This window comes from Ptychodera flava, chromosome 22 (genome assembly GCF_041260155.1).
Source record: "Ptychodera flava strain L36383 chromosome 22, AS_Pfla_20210202, whole genome shotgun sequence".
In the NCBI taxonomy this organism is placed as follows: domain Eukaryota; kingdom Metazoa; phylum Hemichordata; class Enteropneusta; family Ptychoderidae; genus Ptychodera; species Ptychodera flava.
The window spans coordinates 22,074,707-22,092,724 of NC_091949.1; the positions used below are offsets into that span (position 1 = coordinate 22,074,707).

Consider the following 18,018-nt stretch of genomic DNA (forward strand, 5'->3'; position numbering starts at 1 on the left):
AACTATTTTATCATTACATTCAGCTGTTTGTTATATCTTTATCACTCTCCATGGGCCAAGGCACACTTGGGGTCAATGTCATCACTCTGTGCCAGTCTGTGTATGTCAGTCTGTCTGTATGTATGTCCATGTTTCATACAATTGTTGACTGTTTTGATAACTTATATGGGAGCGAACAGTGATGTTGTCACTATTTTGATCTTTGTACAATTGACAATTTACATGTTTGCTGAAAAGTTACAATGTTAGCATTATTATTCATTTTCACGGACATAAAAACAAACCATTGCTGTGTATTTGTGGTCAGTCACATGGTTCAGCTCGACCAATTAAATGAGATGTATATAGCATGGTATACATAATGAATGAGTGAATGATTTTACTAATCATTTGACCCATATATTCATGATTATAAAGTTGAGTATCCATTGTACAGACAGTGAGGAATAGGATTATCTGCAAGATTCTAATTGTATTCATTGATATTTGCCTACAGCTGTAAGTATACCTCACGTACCCTGGTCGTAAAGCCTCAGAGGTACATGTATGTGAAACTTAGAAGGAACAAGAAGCAAAAGATGGATAACTGATCTTTAATAAAATCCTTCATCAGGTAAGATTTGTTTTAAATTTTTAATTATTTTTTATTTTAATTTCCTGCACATGTCTCATTCATTATCAGTTAAGCTTTTCGCATGCTCTGTTTTATTTGGCGGATACTTTCTTCAACATCAATTGCTTTGTACATAACTTATGTAATACATGTAAGTATTTTAGAATATGCGTCTTTAGTGTGGTCTTCTTGGCAAAAAAAAACAACAGGACAAAATAAAGCAAGTGCAAATGAAATTCATGAAGTTCCTTTGTTTCAAACATAGCATCCTTACAGCCGAAATAATTATGAAGAATTCTGCAAGCGTTTGAACCTTTGGCCTCTTTATCATTGGAAATTATTTATATTTTTTTAGAAATATAAGAATAATGTGTATGATTGTCCCCAGTCATGTTTCATATTAATTTTGATGTTCCTCAGTAAACTACATGTACTAGAACCCGCATTGTTTTTTAGACTCGCAGTATAAAACTCAATGTATTTAGGTACTTGCTCTTCAAAGATATATGGCTACTCTAAATGAATTGTGCATTTCCAGCCCTGCCATTGACATCACTTTATCTTGTCAAAGTTTCAGATGCCTGGTCAGAATGTCATGCTTAAATATGTACATATTTTTAATGGTTTCATATAGTTTGTTGTGTTGTTTATTGTTTTATTGTACCTTATGCATTTATTTTTATGTATATTTTATGGAGCCTGTTAATGTGACTTGTTCCTGTTGGTCTTCCTTTGAAATAAATATATAAATAAATATATTGCTACTTGCTTGAATACACGTCTTGACCTACATTATGTACCTGTTTCCTTTAAAAAGGTCCACAATCACCAGTGAATACAATGGGTTTGGGGCAAAGTTATAGTTTAATTAAAATTACAGAAGTCATAAACAATCAAGTTGTCTTATCTTGCATATAAAAAGCCATATTGTAGAATGAACTGATGTAAACTAATGTCAGCAACTTGCAGGAGATAATATTTACATTGCATGCTTCAAGTTAAGTTTTCTTTTCACCTAATCAGATTCAAGATCCCTTGCTGAGACAGTGCATACTGGGCAATGACAACCAGGTGAAAAGCAACATAGTGACAATACCATCCTCCATTGCAAAGGAAATACACAGTGTGTGGCTATGCAAACAGCCAAAACTGAACAGAGATCGTGGTGTTGACATCAATGCAGAGCAAAAACCTGTGGAATTGAGGGAGTCTTTCATCAATATATTTACTTTCCTAAGACAATGGGTCCTTGCTGTGGCACAGGTTTGTACTTACACTGTTCAGTGTTTCCACTGGCTAAATTTTCCCCTAAGCCATTATGGCTAATTGAGACCAAAATTGATTAGCCAAAACTATAGCTAACTACTCCTACCCTGCAACTCTGCGGACAGCCTGTGCAATTATCTTTTTTGCTTACTTGTACTCGAACACGACTTAGCATGTCACAGTGTGCTGCTTGTTGTTCAGCATTGTAAACATTCAACTGGACAACATCCTAGTTATATCTTCATGCAAATTTATGACCTATGCCTATCCACAATACAGTGTTATATTCAGTACTTTTACACATCATGGCAGAAAGTGACCCCTGCCTATATCCACAAATACTGTACACGGTATGGAAGATAACCCGGGCCTATCCTCAATCCAAATGCATTCACATGGTATGGAAGATGGCACAGACATATCCACAATACACATAATATATAAAATGCAATGGAAGATGACCTAGGCCAATCCACAATACACATACATGCACACAGTATGTACATGTAAGATGACTCGCCTATGTAGAATACAAAATGGGAGATGACCAAGGCCTATCATCAATACAAACAGTCTGTACCTGTATCGTATTCAGGATAGGCGTGGGTCATTTTCAATAAAATATGTACCGTTATTGTATTCAGGATAGGCCTGGGTCATTTTCCATAGCAGGTACCTGTATGTGTATTCTGGCTAGCCCAGGGTCACCTGCGATGCTGAATAATTGTTTTGTGGATAGGCCTAGGTCATTGTATTTGCATAGGTTATAACATTTACATGAAGTTAGGCTCAGGACGTCATCCAATTGACAGTTTACCATGCTGCACTCATTTATAGCTGCCTCTGAGGTTGCCACAGAAGTGTTCTAAGGTGCCGGTTTTTGAAACACTGGTTTCATTCTGTTCACCACCCTTGCTGTCATTGGCTGCTGCTGTCTGCTTAGTTTTTGAAAATACACTGCAATCAGTGTTTCCTGACTATGTTAGAAGCATTGTTTACAAAGCACTTGTCATCATAAAATAACAAGGTCATTGCATGCAGCCATCTGAAAGCATGGCATATCACTTGTTACTGATTATAATAGTTTTCTGAGACTGCACACTAAAGCGAGGAAAGAATGACCACCCAGGGATGTTGAAAAATATCTCTGCCTTTTAACTACACTCTCGATCAGCCCCCTGAAAAATAGCACTAACCAGTTTTGCGAAGGATAGTTGAAAAATATTTCCAATCTGCAGACATTTCATTTCCCATTTCACGCTCTTGCGAGTGGCAGCGGAAACACTGCTGTTGTCATACACAGTTGTAGTTCTTTTTAAAATACCCTCTTGAGTAGATCAAATGTATTACACCTCTACTAGTATTTAATCAGTAATTTTGTTGTGATAATCATGGCTTACACATTTTTGGTGAAGTTATTTTCTCTTTTTTAGCTGAATTTGCTAAAAAATTTTCTTTAGACTTGGCACTCTATGAATTGCCTAGTGAAATGCAGATGATATGATAAATGCACATGACTAGACATTCAATACATGTAGCTTCATTCGTAGGATCCATAAAACTGTTATGATGAAATATATTCCAATGAGAGAATACATCTGGTATGCACACGTGATTTATAACGTTTACATGTGTGTAATGCTTATCATCATTAGGGTTAAGGACATACAGAGTGTTTACAATTCATCCCAGCAATACATCCCATCATCAAATGTATTTTAATCATTCCGGTTATCATTGTCATTTAAAGAGTTATAAGTAATCATGAGTCTATCTGTTTACAATTCAGGATCAGCAGTGAATGCTGCAATATCAAGGATGAGAAATATCATTGACCTTGACAAAGAGCGTTAAAGACAAAGTGGAGGGCTTTGAATTGGACTTGGACCATGACATTATAACGAAAGATGAATGGAAATGATCAAACAACAGGTAAATTTCTTCCATTTCAGTCCTTGCACCCAAGTATATGTACACAGTGACTGTTGCAAAGATGTGCTGGAAGTGGTATCTTGTAACTTGCACAAAGTGTTTTATGTTAGTTGTCTTTATATAGCTACACATGTATAGCATCTTTACAATTACAAGATACTAATTAGAAACACAGGTTCACAAAAACATAAGTGATACATTGCTGTATTTTAATTGACATTGCCAGCAGCAACTATGCAGGTGCATCAGCTTAACACTAATCCATCCAGAATTATACACAACATGCATGTGATAGCAATCCTCATTCTTAAACTGTGCAGGACATTGGTTGTAGCCAATCTATTACATATGACATGAGCAAGAAGGAAAAAGTGTGGTGAGATGTCTAGGTTAGAGAAACATGCATATAGCGGAGACAAAAATAAATTTATTTGTTCTTTGGACACAAGAATTCTTGGATATGTAACACACAAATAAACTAACTTTTTTGTGAAGAGAAATTATTATCTTCCATGATTGGTCCATGATTGTCTTCCATGAGTTTATTATTATTTCTATGTTAGGGAACAGGTGTGTATATCCATGCAGAAGAGGAAGCAAGATAAATCCAAAACCGACTTCAAGGCAGCATTTTACCACGCAAAGAAAGGAACCAACTACCAGGGACAGTTGTCTCAAGATGAAGACAGTGGGATTGCATCTCCATTTGGTAGAGGATTTCCTATTAGTCAGTATGGTGGACAGACGTGAACCCTTACACTGCTCAGCACACAGATTGTATGTACATGTATGTTGGGATCAAAAACTCCTAAACCACTACACCTACCACAGACAAACAGTGGGCAACTTAACAGATATAACCCGCAATACTAAGCATCATCATATTACAGCTAGTACACAGAACTGTTTAAGGTAGTCCAGCTCAAAGAGAGGAAAAATTCAACTTTCAGAGCACTGAGAAAACACAATTATTATTTCATGCCTCCCCTCAGTATCATGGTGATCTCTGTAGTATAATAACAAACCTGTAGGTAATTGTCACTTGTGATGATTGTTTATAAACATTCCATTATCACTTTTTCTGCTCCAGAGGTGTACATGTCAATCAGGACCCAGATTTACATATACTGGTCAATAACATTGCAATGTGCACATGTATGATATATATAGGTACTTTGTTCCCAGTAAGCTTTCAGAAGAAGAACAAGAAACTAGAGTTGATATTATAAAATTTGTGAAAAAGTCATCAAAAGATACAGCTACACTGCAGCCCAAATTTCATTGGAAGCTGTCATTATTTACAGCCTAAGGGGGTGGGGTGGGGTGGGGTGGGATGTTGGAGGAATTTTGTCGGAAACTCTAAAATTTCAAGTACCCGCCCCCCCCCCCAAAAAAAAAACCATGATGAACTTGAGTAACCCCCCTCTCTTACATGGAAATTTTGACTGACCCCCTCCCCCTCACTTTTGAAACCTTAAATTTCAATACATGTATTTTATATAATTTACATAAATACAGCAATAGTAAAGACCATTCAAATCCTAGTGTACCCTGCTAGATAATCATTGGTTATCTCATGACGGTTGAAAAAGGTGAAACCAACAAAATGAAATTCAAAGTCACAACAAAACATAGATGTCAAAGGTCACACTATAACCAGTATACAACCACATACAGTATTGTTTAATATGGATGGGTATCATAACAGGGTCCTCACTGGGATATCTGATAGGATAGACTTTGAAAGTACTGATTGAAGAACATGCGGAAGGCTGATGGGGAAAGTGTCCGACGGGCTTGCTCATCTCCCTTGCATGGAAAAATTTGAGAAATTGTAGTGTGCATTGGTACAGTTTGGCGTAATCTCAGAGGTGTTTTCAATGTGTAATTTTACTGAGTAAAATTTTTAGAAATTGATGTGTGAAGTGGTGCAATCTGAGAGGTACGTGTTTCAATACATTTTGCACCAACGTTTCAATACATTTTGCACCAAAAATTGAGTAACCGCCTTCTTTCTCTCAACATTTTGAGTAACCCCCCCCCCCATAGCTTTCAATATTTTGAGTGACCCCCTTCATATTCCTCTGACCCCCCTCCCCCCCAGCTGTAAACAATGATGGCTTCCAAGGAGATATATCTTCAAGCTTGTGCGATATGGATTTCAGGCAATGTCAACTTGTGGACAGGGTACAGAGATTTATGTTGCAGATTATTGCAAATTGGACTAACTCGTGAATACAGTACATGAAGTCCCATTCCATTATCAAGAGCAAAAGCTGAAAACTACATCTGAAGCTTGCTTTGGAGATCAAAATTATTGCTTGTAATAAGTTAAAATTCATGTTATCAGAAAATCACAAGCACACCTTTAGCAGTCTGACAAGCTTATGAAAAATAGAGATTTACAAGTATATATGTTATCATACTTGTTTACTTGTATTCCAAGGAATATAACTTTAAAAAGAACAGACATGGAATCAAATGGTTAAATTCTATTTTAGCTCTGCAGTTAGTGTGAATGAGCTTATTTTTAGCTACTATAGTCTATAGAAGCTATTGGGATGGGTATCCGTCTGGCGTCCGTCTGTATGTATGTATGTACGGTATGTATGTATGTATATGTATGTCTAATTGTGAGGCGTCCATCCTCTCAAATATCTTGAGAACCACCATACTTACTGATTTGATATTTGTTGTGTAGATGAAAAATATGATTTTGAGAAACCAATTTTTTCAAGTTTTGATATTGTTGAAAATATCCAAATTAGTGCCAAAAAAGGCGTTTTGGTAAAAAATCTTCTTCTTAATAACCGCTGGTCAGACAGCTTTATTATTTGTTATAAAGATCCCTAGGGATAACCCAACTTAGATTGTTCAAATTGTGATGATATATGCAAATCTGTATTTTTAAGGAATTTTTTGGTTATTTTTGGTCAAAACTTTATTTCATCAAAACCGCTCATCTGACAGGTTCCTACAGATAAACTTATATGATATATTGAATATATGACGAAATCTGAAATTTTGTTTTTTTGGTGCTATTTTTGCCATTTTTGGTCAAAAATGTGTTTCTCAAAAACTACTTGTCTGATGCCTTTGATATCAGGTATACAGGTTCCTAGGGATTGTCTTAGTGTGATATATTGAAATTTGATGAAATCTTCAATTTTCGTATTTTTTGGTCAATTTTTGCCATTTTTGGTCAAAATATTTGTGTTTCAAAAGTTACTCATCTGATAGCTTTGATATTTGGCAGACATGTTCTTAGGGATGATCTTAATGTGACATTGTGAATTTTTACAGCTGTCCTGAAATGAGCTAGCAAAGATTTCCACCCTCTTCATCAATAAGTGTCAGAAATAGTCTACACTCTACATAACACAGCTGAGCTCTATCCACTGCCATTTCACTTGCTTACAAATGAGAACTTTTAATGCTACCAATATGTCACAAACCATTAAAAGAGAGTTTCCATGTTGTTTAGAAATGAATGTATTCATGACATCGATTGTCAATTGGAAAAAGCCCTCCACTATTATGCCTGTAAAAATATGCAGCCAAGTATTAAAGCTGTGTATTGTGAAATTCTCTTGTTACACAGTAAAGACTTTTATCACAATACTTAATGCTGATTTACATGGGATAATGATCTCATCCCCAATTGGCAGGATTGACATTGTATCAGCTGTACACTGATGTATACTTGAAACTTCCTCACATATGTAAGATTTAATTGATTCCTCCAGTAGTTCAAATTACATTGCATTTGTAACCTTTGTAATTGTGGAAAATATATGCTAGTTTTTCCAAGGCCTGCATATGTAAGAACACTTGGTTGATTGTGTATCACTCTTTTACAATGTAATACAGATATTTAATGGTAAATAAAACCTCCTAACAAGCTTTTATACAGCATAACATGTATTTCTGTCTCTATCATATCGTAGGATGATCTACCGGGTATGTGTGTCTTAAGTGTTTTTTAAAATGTATTGAAATATATTCAAATAGATGTAAGCCATCTTGAATATCACATTCATACACTGTGCCAAATGGCAAGTTGATCAATCTTGAATCCCACCAATTTCAATGTGTCAGAGATATTATGCGTATTTTATCATAGAAAGCATTAATGTTTTCAAGAAAAATTTAAGTAAACGTTTACGTGTCATGAAATGTATATTCTCCAAAAAAATATCAGTTATCTTTCTATGTACAGTAAAACTATATTTTCTATATGATATTTTTCCAAAGAAATATCACATATTAGAGGTCTTGTTGCATTGTGTACACACATTAGTCCCACGGAGGTAAGTTCAGAGAGGGACTTATGGTTGCATGAGTCTGTGCATTTGTGCATGCAGGTATCTCAGACGTGCCTGAGCCAATTCTTTTCATACTTGGTACAAGGACATAAAACTATGAAATACATATGCAAAACCATTGTTTTGGCGTGGCGTGAATAATTAGTACTAAATTGCATGATTAGTGATTTTGAAAAAGCTAGGTTTCTAGAAAGATGGTGACGAAATTTAGTACTGGTGTTTCTCACACAATTCTGATAACAGACAAAGATTTACATCAGTATTTTGTCAATTAATTGCTAATTTGCATATTTAATGAATATTTATGATAAGTTTAATGTAAGGAATCCTGCATCAAATTTGACTAATGTGGTACAGATGTTGATCTCCCAGGACTACCATAGTGTGCAATGGCATTTAGCAGTGTTAAGTCAATTACTTGCTAATTTGCATATTTGATGAATTTTCATAATTAAGATGATGTGTTTAGAAATTCTGCAAAGTTTACAAAATCTAGTCCTGTAATAGTGTTCAAAGACATTTACCGGTATCATGATAATTAAGGTCTAATTTGCATATTTAATGAAATTTACTTATAAGCGTAATTAGTTAAGAAATACTGCATCAAATTTGATAACACGTCGTAGCATAGTTCCTAGAAAATGATGTACAGATGTAGATCTTTCAGTGTGGAATTTCACTTGTTGAATTTTCAATGAAAACATGCAAATTTGTTGCAATTTTTCTAAGATTTTTAGGTTTTTTTATATTCAAAAAGCCATGGTTTTCAGGAAACAGAAACATTTTTACCTCACATTTGGTATATATATAAAATCAATGAGAGGCTATCTTATAAAGATGAATCAGTTCATTTGCATATCTGTGTATGTATGTATGTCTGTCTGTATGTGTGTTTGTGTGCGTGTGTGTGTGTGTGTGTGTGTGTGTGTGTGTGTGTGTGTGTGTGTATGTATGTCAATTAAGATTAGAAACTCCTAAACCGCAGCACCTACCATCTTAGCATTTCACGTACAGGTGCACCAAGGGGTGTAGTTGAGAACATGTTCAAATGTCAGTGCCAAAAATATGCAAATTAGGGGAATAAAGGAAAAATGCGGCAGCTTGCTAAAACTCTGTAACCTTAGGTCATATTGGGTTGAAACGTGGTGTACGCAGGTTCCTTTAGGTATACTAAGTAAGTTACAGAGTAAGGAGTGTACAAATTGAGGTGAAACATGTATATTTGCATTTTTAGGGTTATTAGTCCCCATGGACGAAGTCCGGGGGACTTATAGACTGGGTCATGTCTGTCTGTCAGTCTGTCAGTGCGTCCGTCCGTGCATCTGTGCGTCAGTCCGTTAACGCAGATATCTCAGACATGCCGTGGTCAATTTCTTTCACACTTTGCACAAGGACAGTACCCTACCCCATACAGATGCACGTCGATTTGTTTCACAATGCGATCATTTTTGGCCGTGTTAGAGGACTTTTTAGTTTACAACTCCATAGACTCCCATGTATAAGGCAGCTCTCCATAGACTCCCATGTATAAAGCAGTTCTACATAGACTCCCATGTATAAGGCCAAGAAAAATAAAAATTTAGTTTCTATCATATTCATATTGCAAAAAGGATGGAGTGACAGTTTTTAGTCCCCCCGGATGAAGTCAAGGGGGCTTATAGATTGGGTCATGTCAGTCCGTTCGTCCATCTGTTCGTCCATCCGTTCACGCAGATATCTCAGATATTTAGACAAAATGTCACGTGACCTCAGTGACCTTTGACCTGAAATATACATATTTGTCCATAACTCAGTAACCACAAGTGGTACACCCTTCATATTTGGTATGATGGGAGACCTTATGACGGCATATACTGTACCTCATTAATTATGCACATATCTAATTTTGGGCAAGCGAATAGAGCTAGAGGTCTGATTTTGTTATGTAGGGATTAATTAGCAATACAATTTTTTTTGAAAATGTCACGTGACCTCGATGACCTTTGACCTTGGTTATACATACACCACACACACACACACACACATATAAATATATATATATATATATATATATATATATATATATATATATATATATATATATATATATATATATAATTATATATAATCCATGGTATTTTTCTCTGTTTGACGTCATCGTATACGAGTGTTTTTTCGCGAGCCGTACAACTTTGAGCCGAAGGTGAGAAGTTGTGCGGCTCCGCGAAACACGAGTATACGATGACGTTAAACAGAGAAAAATACCATGGGATTATATATTTATCACATGAACAGTCTTCTTATTTTTCTTTTGATGTGAATGGATCAAAATTATCGTAACAAATTGCATGAATTTCGTCGCTATTTGTGTTTTACTTACGCGGATTACTTTCATTTAAAGAGTAAAGCGGCCCGTCACCCAGGAGATACTTTCATAATCATAAATCCCATCAAGCTGAAATTTGCTACATGAAATGGTATCTCCACCAACCAGACATACGGATTCTGTCACGTGAACCTGTCAATCATTGTCTCGCGCAGTACCGATGCCAAGGCAAGTCGGCCATCGATCGGTACGGTGCGCGGTGGACATAACTTTCATCGTGCTAGCGACGGATAGCCATAGTATTCAGAGTTATTCAGAATATTTACAAATAGATTTATGAAGTAAATGCAACGACACGATCGAAACAGTAATTCTCATTCTCAGAGATTCCGTGGCTTTTCAAAATATCACACAAGTTTACGACCGTGGCGAGCGCGAAATATTCCGTTCGATGACACACAGAGTGTACCTCATTGCATGTTTATCGGGATGTTTATGCCCACAATGCTGCCGTCACCGGTCTCTGCCATGCCGGTGTCAACTGGTTAATCCGATCTCGGTCGTCAATGTTTTCGTCTTAAGGACTTTGACGTTTGCAGTGACATATATCTCACCCGTAGATACATCCTAATTTTACTTGACGGAAACTCTGTTTTGAGTGTTGTCTGAGGCAACTTTCGAAGTACATCGGATTCCACAGCGCTGCAATGCATAGCTGATGTCTTCGCTAGCGCTACAGCCTTACGCGCTACAGGTTTGATTCCGAGCAAGAATTTACAAAATTTGTTGTATGATGAAGGAAATTTATCGTTTTTAGTCGAATGACTTTATGCTTGTGCCTGTATGTCGCTTTCCGAAGATTATACTTTTCTCATTTATTCAGTTGAACTTCCGTTGAGGTGTAGACCCCGGGGGTGTAGATTTCAGGTTTATCGCCAACAGGGATCGCCAGGTACGACGTCCACATTGAGCCTTACGAGGCGACGCGACTGGATCGGCGGTATCCCCATTCGATTCTCGAGAACAGCTATAGTTTTAGCGACTAGAAATTTCGCTGGACATGCCTTCTATGTTTCCATGTGTGGATTTATCGGGTCACCTTTTTTGTAAAAACTGTCATGAGAGCACGGCATCGATCACGACAAATCGGTCTATGTTCACGTCGCGGCCCGCATGTATGAACGGTACCATGCAAGAAAAAAGTTCCGGTTGATGACGTGCAACAGGGGTAATTCGGATTTCTTATCCGTCCTGTTCTACGTCACACAGGAGGGAATTCGGGCCAGTCATGTGATAAATATATATATATATATATGCATAACTCAGTAACTGCAAGTTCTATACCCTCCAATTTTGATAGGATGTTAGACCTTCAGATGTCACATCTTGTACCTCATTTATTATGCACATATGTATTTCTTGGCTGGCCAATACAGCTAGAGGTCTTATAATCTTTTTCCCGATTTAGAACCACAACTTGGACATGCCTCATGTGTTTCAAATTGGAACAACGACATAGACCTATGTGCCACTAGATCAAGACTAATACTCCTTTTACAAGTGGGGACTATGTCATTGTCAATGACTTGTTTTTTTTCAGTGTTTAGTCAAAATATTTTCCCTGAGACGGCTTGTCCGATTGCTTTGAAAGTTGGTATCCATGTTCCATGGGATGACTATAGTCAAGTTTATCAAAATTGTAGTGAAATCTCTTGTTGGTAATATTCGGGGATTTTCTCCAAATTTTGGGTTCAAAAAACTACTCATATGATATCTTTGATATTTGGTATAATGGTTCATAAGCTTTATCGAAATGTGATGTATTGAAAGTCTGATGATATCCACAATTTGTATTTTGGGGAAAATTTTTGGCATTTTTGGTTTAAATAATTGTTTCTCAAAAAGTACTCGTCTGATAACTTTGATATTCAGTAGACATATTCCCATGGATGATCTTAATTTAATATGTCAAAATTATGATGACATATGTAATCAAGTATTTTTGCAGCTATTTTTGCTATTTTTGGTCAGGCTAGCCTGCAATGGTTGTCAAAGATGTCCTCCTCGAGCTCCATCAACACATATGTCACAAAAAGTTCTCTACATAACATAAGAGGCTCTAGCTTCAGAGAAATATCTTCAATTTTGTGTTTTTGTGAAGTTTTTTTCGGAATTTTTGACGGGAAAAAATACAGAAATAGTTCGTTGTATTGATTGGAAATTAGGTTTGCAAATCCCTACAAATGTTCTCATACATACATTGCATGTTAGAATGAGATAAACAATTCTGATATTTTTATTATTTTTCTTTGTCGATCTTGGTAAAAATATCCCTACAACAATCACTTCCGATGCTGGTTGAAATTTGGCATGAAAGTTACATTGAGTGCAGTACCATTATATTCAGATTGTGATGACGTGAATAAAATTAATAAATACTGTGAAAAAACTTGTTCTTATTTTATACCTTCAGGAACATAGAGTATACAATGTGGTTATTTAGTAAGCATTTTATATGGTAATTTAAAACTGTATTTGGTATTGAAATAGCAAAGCTGAAGGTGATTTTAGCAGGTTTGGTCTCCAAGAAGTATATTCCATAGGTTTTTCGATTCTCTCTCTCTCTCTCTCTCTCTCTCTCTCTCTCTCTCTCTCTCTCTCTCTCTCTCTCTCTCTCAGGGATGACGAGATCGATGTTTATGTGTATCAAGGTTGTAAATAGTTTACATATTTTACATTTTCTGCCATTTGAAATCATAATTTACATCAGAGACTTCCGAGTGCAAAGATAAGGAAAATACAAAATTTGACTTTATTTAATATAAATACGAAAGTTAACAATAACAAATGAAATCTAATCGAAGCCTTTTTCTTAAACTTATCATTTAAAAAACTACGTAACTGCGCTTTGAACTGTGGCAAACTTTCGGTATTCCTATATAGATGAAGGAATACTATATCCGATTGTAGAAGTACGTTATACAAACTACATATCTTGCTGCTGTCTGAAAAGTTGGAATGTACAAATCAGCGTTGCCAGAACTCCGAGTATTGAAGTGATACATCTAAAAACGTGGAAACTGTAAATAATCACGTGAAAAATCATTCATTATTTTAAATGTCTGAACAGCGACAAAATAATTAATAAGTAAATCCATACATAGCCCATTGACGTGAAAGAAGGAAGCGAGAAGAAACCGTAACATGTACTACCAATAACCCTCCCAGCTCTCTTCTCAAGTTTGTATAACAGTCGTTATTTCCCATACTGTAATAGTACAACAATAAGTAAGTACAGTAGGAAATTAAAAGTTCCATTATTCCATCTTTCTCCTATTCCTCTTCTGTAAAAAGAATAATCTCACGTGAGGTTCCATGAAAGGAAATAGACGCATTTCATTCTATAAATAAACCCATTGAGTCCTGACAGTTGAACAGATGAATGAAAACTCGTTGCTTGAGCCAACGTTACAGAAACATTGACGCTTTTATGGGCGAAAACATTGGGGCTATATCCTCCAACTTGAATAACGCAAGAAACGAAATATTATATTTCGCCTTATCCCTTACACACAATGCGTATCTGAGGGTGTAAATCTTACATGAAAAAACGGAACAAAAGCCGTTTATTGTACAAGTAAAATAGCAAGGTTGCTTGTCAACTCGAAAGAACGGAGACCATACTTCGTTTTCTAACCCACTGACGACGCTCGGCTAAACGCAAGACTAGACTCTGAGTGTATAGGTTTGAAAACCATTTAAAAGTGCAAATGGAAATTGTAACGGCCGGTTTACTGTGTATTGTGTTAAACGAAAGAAAGAAAAAGGGCAAGCGCGCCGAGTATCGAATCCGTGGAACTTTGCAGTCAGTTCATTTTCTAATGTAGCTATTCAATTAAAAAAATAAAATGAAGGGTAATTATCAAAATTTGATTTAAAATATTTTAGGCTAGCAGATGAAGAGCATTTCAGCCTTTTTCTAAATACATTAAATTTTGCCACAAGTTAAAGTGTGAGAAATAGGGAGGATGGTACATTGCGGCAAATCAGAATTTTGCTTGGAAAATTTCATTCAATATTTGAAAATCATATCTTTTTCAAAATGCTGCTTAGCTAACACCTGATTATTTTCTTACTTTCCAAAAGTCAACCATATCCTAATTTCTATTAGAGTTTAGGCGTGGTCTATTGGGAATTCCCTCCGGAACGTAAATAATGGACACCTCGAAACAGCCAATCAGATTGAACCAAACAGTGACGTTGACATATATCACTAATAATATCAACCAGTGTGGTGGCTATCAGGTGTGCTTGGATCTAGTGTGGTGTCATCCGTTTTGACTACAAGTCTGACCTCCCGCAAGTCAATTAATGTTTCAACTTTCGCAGACTTGATTTTTGGTGGATATTACCGCTCAGTAGATGATAACAGCGGAGTGTTGGCATCTCAATTTCGACAGCCAACGGTTCAACGTAAACCGGGAGGAGCAGCAGGAACTCAGTCAAGGTGAACATCTTTACAGTCCCGATGTTAAATATCTTGACCGTCATGGCATTTCAAGATAGGAAAACTTCCTGTGGCTGAATAAAATTATTTAAATTAATGTTCTTGGAAACGGTAGCCGACTGGTTTTGTGTGAGGCCTAGCAGCTAGGCGATGTTGCCGTGAGTGTGTGGGGGTTCGAATCCCATTTGGGTTATAGTAAAAAATATATTTATAAAATATGTACAATTTATTAGTTCCCTCATCACAGTAATAGGGTACGAAAGGAGCGCTAGTATTTTAACGAAATGATAGACCGCGGCCCGTTGATCAACTTCATATATTAATTTTGCACCGGAGAAGTTGCATGAGCATACCGGTGGCGAAAATGAACAATTCAATCATGTCAATCCTTTCATTTATATCGGATATACTTCCAAATATGTACACTGTCGGGAATAGGCTGATTCATAATTAGGTGTCGAAGAGCCAGGAATGTACAGTGAAACATTCATGAAATTGTGATTAGCTTAATCGTAATATTCGCGGGAATGCTTAGACATCAATCTAGTTGTCATGATAACTCGTCTCGTGCTCCGCCTCTCTTAGCATAGACCACGCCTAAACTCAAATAGGAAGTCGGAAATGGCAAATTGGAAATAAGGTCCCACCTGCAGTTTTGAAAGGTGATCGGCATCACACAAAGTTATCTAACATCAATGAAAATAGGCACTTTTCTAAGATAACTATCATTTACAATAATGACATTTGTATATGAAAATACTGACTGTCCGCAAAGTACCATCTTCACAAGAGTTTTTACCAATTTCTCAAAGTTTCACCGGCGTTGAAAACTTGTTCATTTCGAAAAGGGCCAAAGCGCGCTTCATCAACGTGAAGAAACGTTTGAAAATTGATGATTAGCCTAATTTCTAATTTCTATTTGTATAGATTATATCGCCTTTTCTACGACAAATGCGACATGCAGACGCTCGACAGCATGACTCATTATCAAAGAAGCTGGTCAACCATATAACTTACCGGTCGATCGGTTAATCAATGAATGCTACCGAGGTGTGAAAGCTGTCATCTCACATATATTTCAATCTGTTTATGAAATGGTTTATTTCAGAGGCCGAACATCGCCCTAGTCGTAGAACGGAGTCATATTCGGCACACCACGGGTATTCCTGTTCCTATCCCTTCCATTCCCTCATTTGACATGGTCAACCCACCTTTATAATTTCAAGTTGTACGGAATTGAGTATGTTTTCAGCCCCTTTCAGGATCAAACTAAATTTTTTGGACACCAAAAGATGAAAATGCTGTTTGCAACGACAGTTTGCTCATACGACATTAAGACTATAGCGAAAATACTTTCTTATTTTAGAATTTTTTTTTACTATTAGGATTATGTTTGTACAATTGCCTATTAGTTATGTCATCAACTTGGTTCAGCAAACTAGCACAACAACAACATAAAAACAAATGACAAAATTTGAAAGTCATAGAGCGATCACTCCCTACGTTTATTTGTATACCAATTGATCAACTTGGCTTTTCCTTAAACAACTTAGGTTTGCACCCAGTAAGGCTATATTTTGGGAAAATGTAAACAAATCTTGTGGCTTTTTTATTAATTCTTTTCTTGTTCGAACTCAATTTCATATTTCTTGAGCCATAACATTAATATCTCAGAAAAACTGTCATAGACCAAACCTGCATGTACACTTTAAAATTAAATTTCAAGCTATTGAGTGCTGTTGTTTCAGAGAAAACAGACACTGAGCAGGTAAGGAAACACTGAACAGCTAATACCGATCCGTGTACCACCTTCCGCAATGTTTATGATTTTATAGAGAAGTTTCATCTTTTGGTGCACGGCACTCTGATTGAGGCTTCTTGATGTTTTCGTTGTTTTACTGCAAAACAGCTGTACATGTATTTTCCTAATTTGTTCAGTGTCTGTCTCTCTGTCCATCGTCGATGTTGCATTCTCATTGTCATTGTTTGAGTAAATTGCAAATGAAATATATATTGGAGAGCCGATTCATGACGTATGAGTGGTATTTAGGAAATGTAAAGCGCAGTGGTCGTCGCGCTGCCCGTGCGCGATTTTTTTGTTGATAAACATAAATGTTTGTAAACATAAGTCTTGCCAACTTCAATTGGAGTGAGATGGGGCGGTCCCTCACTTTGTTAACGCCTTTGTAAGACTCAACATCATGCACTAGTAAAATATTAAGATCGGAAACGAACTTCAGTGGTGTATTTCTATCTATAAACTCATGTAAGGCTACGAACATTGAGAGACTCTGCACATTATGTCGCCGAGTTACTGCACGCAGTCACAGTGAACAAATGGGTTTGATCACGCGGTCACGCTGGTTGTACACAATGCTATGTACAGCACGGTAAAAATACATCACTAAAATGATCAACACTGTATATATATGAAGACCAGGAACAAGCACAATGCCTAAACACAAAAATTACACTCAAGACCATGATCGGCAAGCCAGAGCAGCACAAGGGAGGTGTTGTTGCTTCGATAATGGAGAAGGTCACCGCGTTGACGTTTACTCAGCTCCATGGCTCGAGCGAGGCCCATTCAACTGATTCAAGGAAATCATGATCAAATGTGATCTCAATCCAGCGTGTAATTACTGTTCAATATTCAGAAGATATTTAACTTAGATTAATTGACCTTTTATTGCGTGTTAGATTTGGAAAGGTGGTATGCTTGTGACAAATCGGCCGCCATATTATCGACAATATCGCAAACATACCAATCAACCCGTAACCTCATGCGGCATTCTCGGATATGTTGTCAACGGGGGGGGGGGGGGGGGGGGGGGGGGGGGGGGGGACCCCTCAGGAGCATGCGCAGTGCGACGACCACTGCGCTTTAATTCAGTTCCACTTGTTGTTCTTGATAAAGATGCCATTTCTTTAAATACGCGGTTTACTTTGATGATTTTATCCTCTTCAAGTTAATCACTGTCACAGAGCAATAATACAATAATATCCTTTTCAAAAGCTGCTCTATGTCACAAATTTTGATGAAACTATCAGTGTTTTCTGACAAAAATAT

At 36.7% G+C, this 18,018-nt stretch overlaps 1 long non-coding RNA gene across 1 annotated transcript; it reads left to right on the top strand.

The window, feature by feature from the left end:
- The first annotated feature begins 426 nt into the window (after positions 1–426).
- LOC139122951 (uncharacterized) lies at positions 427–4,738 on the top strand. Its single transcript, XR_011549552.1, has 4 exons — positions 427–613; positions 1,637–1,876; positions 3,669–3,811; positions 4,375–4,738. It is a non-coding gene; the product is annotated as an uncharacterized lncRNA (long non-coding RNA).
- The last annotated feature ends 13,280 nt before the right edge of the window (positions 4,739–18,018 follow it).